This window comes from Herpailurus yagouaroundi, unplaced genomic scaffold, assembly GCF_014898765.1.
Source record: "Herpailurus yagouaroundi ecotype Mexico unplaced genomic scaffold, PumYag 163, whole genome shotgun sequence".
NCBI classification, from domain to species: domain Eukaryota; kingdom Metazoa; phylum Chordata; class Mammalia; order Carnivora; family Felidae; genus Herpailurus; species Herpailurus yagouaroundi.
Window position 1 is genome coordinate 19216760 of NW_024412404.1, and position 4824 is coordinate 19221583.

Consider the following 4824-nt stretch of genomic DNA (forward strand, 5'->3'; position numbering starts at 1 on the left):
ACCAGGGCCCGTCTGGGTTCGTGCCTGGCACCTGGCACCGAGCCGGGCACAGCCCGTACTCACTGGACAAGTCGACGTTCGTGTTGCAGGACCTATTCCCCCAGCGGCAGCAGAAGCATCAACAGCTACCACTTGTGACGTGTTGCATGCCAGGTGCTATGCGAAGTCCTTTTTGTGCATCATCTTATTTGATCCGCCAAAGCCACGGTCTGAGTAAGGGACTATTCTTTTCCCTGCTTGACACATGAGGTTAAATAACTTGTCCGAGGTCACACGGCACACAAGTGGCAGGGCCAGGATTCGTGCCCGGGGCCCGTGGGACTTCAAAGCCCATGGCCTTAACCCCTCTGCCACCGGGTTCTCTTTGTTGTGGCCTCTTCGTCCCCCAGGGGGAAGGGCTCTTGCAAGCAGGCCTGAGGTACCACAGCCCTTTCCAGCACATTCTGCCCCTTTGTCCTCCGACATCTGTTTATCATTTCCCCGCTCCGGAGCTGGCCGGGCCCTGGCTCCCGCCTCGCCGTAATTCAGATGTCAGGGAGGATGGGAGCCAGTGCCTGGTGACTGAGCACCTGAGCTGGCAGAGAGTAAGGACAGCCTGCCGCACACGCGCATTTGTTTTGTCAGCCTGTAGCATGGCATTTGTCAGAGGCGGGGACGCGTGGATGCCACCCAAGCCTCCCCAGGCTTCTTGCCCTGGCCTGCCAGACAGCCCCACGCCGACAGCCTCAACTCCGGGGAAGGTGAGAGGAGAGGGGCCCTGCCTCCCACCCCTGCCTGCCGGCCCCCCTCCCCTCCTCCCCCAGATAGAACTGACTGCCTCCCTCATTCTGCTGCAAGCCTCCACCAGGATAGAACTCCTCTTTCCCTTTGGAGCAAGAACAGGGACAGCTCTGGAAATTTCTGGAAGCAGCGTTTTGTTTTTCAAAGCACGTCCTCTAAAATGTTCACCCTGAGTGGGGCGCCTGGGTGGCGCAGTCGGTTAAGCGCCCGACTTCGGCCAGGTCACGATCTCGCGGTCCGTGAGTTCGAGCCCCGCGTCGGGCTCTGGGCTGATGGCTCAGAGCCTGGAGCCTGTTTCCGATTCTGTGTCTCCCTCTCTCTCTGCCCCTCCCCCGTTCATGCTCTGTCTCTCTCTGTCCCAAAAATAACAATAAAAAAACAAAAAAATTTTAAAAATTTAAAAAATAAATAAATAAATAAAATGTTCACCCTGAGAGATGTCCTGAAGAAGAAAAAGCAGCAGCATCAGCATCAGCCTTGGGGGATACGGCGGGCTCCATCCTGCTCTTGCAGGGGTCTCCGTGGACCCTGGAGCCATGCAGGCACTGAGAAGTCCTGCAGCATTTCCCAGGTTATACTTTATCCTGAGAGCACTTATTCTGAGTGTGAGAACACAGCCCAAGGCTGGAGGGGAAGCTGGGGCTCAGGCAGGAGACGCCTCCTAGAAGGGCCCACACCCACCAGCAGAAGACCCCCTTCTCTGCAGACCCGCGTGGTGTGGAGACCCCCTGCCCACCCCTGCTATGTGCTCCGGGCTTCTCTCAGTGACTCACCTCCTCACCTGGTCAAGGATTCCCAGATCCACTCAGCACCCCCAAAATGGGCGTTTCCTGGAGGCCCAAGGGTGAACATAAGACCAGAGTGGAGGAAGCTACAGGGAGGCAGGGGTGGTCTCTTGATCAGCATGTTCCCTTCCTGCCGAGCTGCTCAGGACCACAGGAACACCTTGTCACTGAAGGTGTGCAAGGCCAGAAGGCCTGACTAACTGGGGAGTCCAGCCTCCGAAGCAGGGGCTAACCCCGTCCTACCTGTTGATTCTAGGACGCTGGGAATGCACCCGGGGAAAAACAAGCGGCCATGGCTCAAGGCCTTCCAGGAACAAACCCTTGTGACAGCCCCGCCACACTTCAGCACACAGCTGTGCTTCCCTGTCTGGCTCCTTGGCCAGACAGGAGCCCAAGATGTTTCCTATGGGGACCTGTCCCCAGTGCCTGACGATGTCTGGTCCGTAACAGAAACTAGATGCGGATTTACCAAGTGAGAGTGAAATTACAGGCTGGGCTCTTTGGGAAGCAGGCTCTGAGCTGGAGATTCGTCGGGGAGGTTCCCCAGGGGAGGTTCTTGTGAGTGACACCTGCAGGAGAAGCGAAGAAAGGAGAAAGGAGCCGAGGGAGAAACGGGGCAGTGATGTAGTCACAGTAGAGCCTCAGCTGGCCCCGTGCGGAACCCAGAAAGCCGGTGGCTCTTCAGAGCGGTTCTGAGTTGAGGCAAATGGCCTGGGCTCCTCTGCCTCCAGGGTAGCTGTTCAGTGAAGGTGGGTTGCCCCAGGGAAGGGGTGTGACCTCCACGGCGCAGCTCTCTTTAGCCAAGCTGATTCCTAAAGAGGGCCGACGTTGGAGTGTTCTTAGCTGACAACCTTCCCGGCAGCTGGCGGAGAAAGGCCTTCGGTCCTGCAAGGGAGACATGCATTCCCAGGAGAGATCGTGGGAGTCCCACACTGCGACCCCTCCCGCGTAGCCTTGCCACACGCGGATCCCAGCCTCCCTCTCCTCCCGGCCCCTCTGCCCAGGCCGGCTCTCCCCTTTCCACCTCCCATTTCCCTTAGTGCAGGCCACGGGCTGCTCCAAAGGGCAAGCCTCGCATGGGGGGGGCCGGGGCAGGACGTGATCAAGCCCCGTGTTCGACCTTGTACTTCAGACACGTGGGACAAAGAGAGCCTGGGCTGTCCCCAGCAGGACACGCACCCGGGCTCCCCTCGACCGTGTGGCTTCTGCAGGCAGGAAGGGGCACTCGAGAAGCTCCTCACCTCCGCCCCCAACCGGGTCCTTCTTCTCCGGGCTTTGGACTGGACTCTCAATAGTTGTCTTCTCCGCACCCTTACCCCTAAAGGAACTCTAGCCCTTCTCCACCTTGCCGGCTGCCTCTCCTGGACCTAGCCGCAGCCCTGCTATGAATGAGGAGGAGAAGCACCCACAGCCACTGCAGCTGGACTGTCGGGGAGAAACGGAGCTCTGTGGGACCACTGGCTCGAGTTGGAGAACACGAATAATTGTAGGCACTCCTGCAGGGTCTGGTGTCTCCCCGCATCAGTTTCTTCGTCTGTGAATGAGATCGATGAGAGGCACGGAAGAGGCCCTTGGTGACCGTTCTTGGGACAAACACGCCAGGGCACGGCATGGGGGACGCTGCTCGGTGACACGGGCCGGCGAGCGGCCGGCCGGGTTGGCATTGGGGCGAGTCGACAGCGCAGTGGTTAAGCACAGGGGCGTGGCCGGGCAGGTCCTCCACCCCCGTCACACGCTAGCCGGGCGACTTGGGCACACGGCCACACTTTCCGCTGTTGGTTTCCTCTCTGCGAAGGCAGGGGTGATAGGACTCACCTCAAGGGCCGCGTCACAGGGCACATTAGAGCATCGCAGCTCGGGTGACCCTCGGCGCACGTGCATTGCGTTCTCGCCATTATGCTCGAGGCTTCTGGACTCGGTGTCACGGATCTTGTCATCACCCCGCACGGCCTGCCCCACATCCCCTGCGGGAGGAGCACGCCCTGCATCGTTTCGTGAAGAAGCTCGAAGCCCCGCCCTGTCAGCACAGCCTGCTGCGTAAACCTGGGGTTCTGAGCTGGTCCCTCCCGCGTGGAGCCCTCTGAGAAGCCGGTGAGGTCCCAGGGAGGGAGAAATGGAAGGTGCCGCCAGCGGCTTTCCCCTGCTGTTCTCTGAGCGGGATGGGGGCCCCATCAGTGCAACAGCCCCGCCTTCCCCCAGCAGGAGAGGACGCCGGGCATCGCGGAGCAGCCTGGAGCCGCAGGGGTGCCCAGTGTCTAATGGAAGGGGATGGCCATCCAAACGCCGTCCATCAGCAGCGTCTGCCGTGACCCCAGCTGCTCCCCCCAGAGTGCGTCTTCCCATCTCCCGGCGCCCAGTGCTGGCAGAGGTAGATGTTTTCCTCATTAGCCCCGATGGAGGGTCTCATGCCGCAGAAGGGCTTGGCGGTAAGGCACGAGGGGGCGTTCTCGGTAGGCTGGTGGGAAGGGAGGGAGAGGCACCTGGAGGGCAGCGGCTGGTCTTCCAAGGGGAAGCGGTTGGTGAACACACGGCGACCCGTGGGCTTTGGTGGCCCCGGCCAAGCAGTGGCCATGCCACAGCAGTGCCAGGAGCCTCCGTATCTGGAGCCGGGGAGGTCACCGCTTCACGGTTTGGAGGTTGGCGGGGGGTGGGAGAAGTCTGCTCAGTGACAAACCGGTCCCCGGTCCGCAAGGGATGAGGAACAAAGGCCAGCTCCCAGGTGGGGTATGTATAGGAACCAGGGTGTTAGGAATTCTGACACGGAGGCTGGCCAAGGAAGGGGCAGGGCTACAGCCACGGGGCAGGGGATGGGGTGGAATTTGGGAGCTGTCATTTCCACTATCATCCAGGGAAGGTGATAGTGCCTGATAGGCCCACAGGAGCGAGGGAGGGAGGAGGTCACGCCCCAGCACAAGGCTTAAGAAAACAGCAGCAAGATCTTTTTTGAAGATTTTTAAATGTTCATTTATTTCTGAGAGAGAGACAGAGTACGAACAGGGGAGGGGCAGAGAAAGAGGGAGACACCGAATCCGAAGCAGGCTCCAGGCCCCGAGCCGTCAGCACAGAGCCCGACGCGGGGCTTGAACTCACAAGCTGCGAGATCACGACCTGAGCGAAGTCAGATGCTTGACCGACTGAGCCACCCAGGTGCCCCCAGTAAGATCTTTCGGAGTCACTAATCCAATTGCATCGTTCAACTGCTTAAAACCTTCCAATGGCTGCCCGGAAGCCTGTGTGCCCTCGTAGGCTCTTCGCCCCA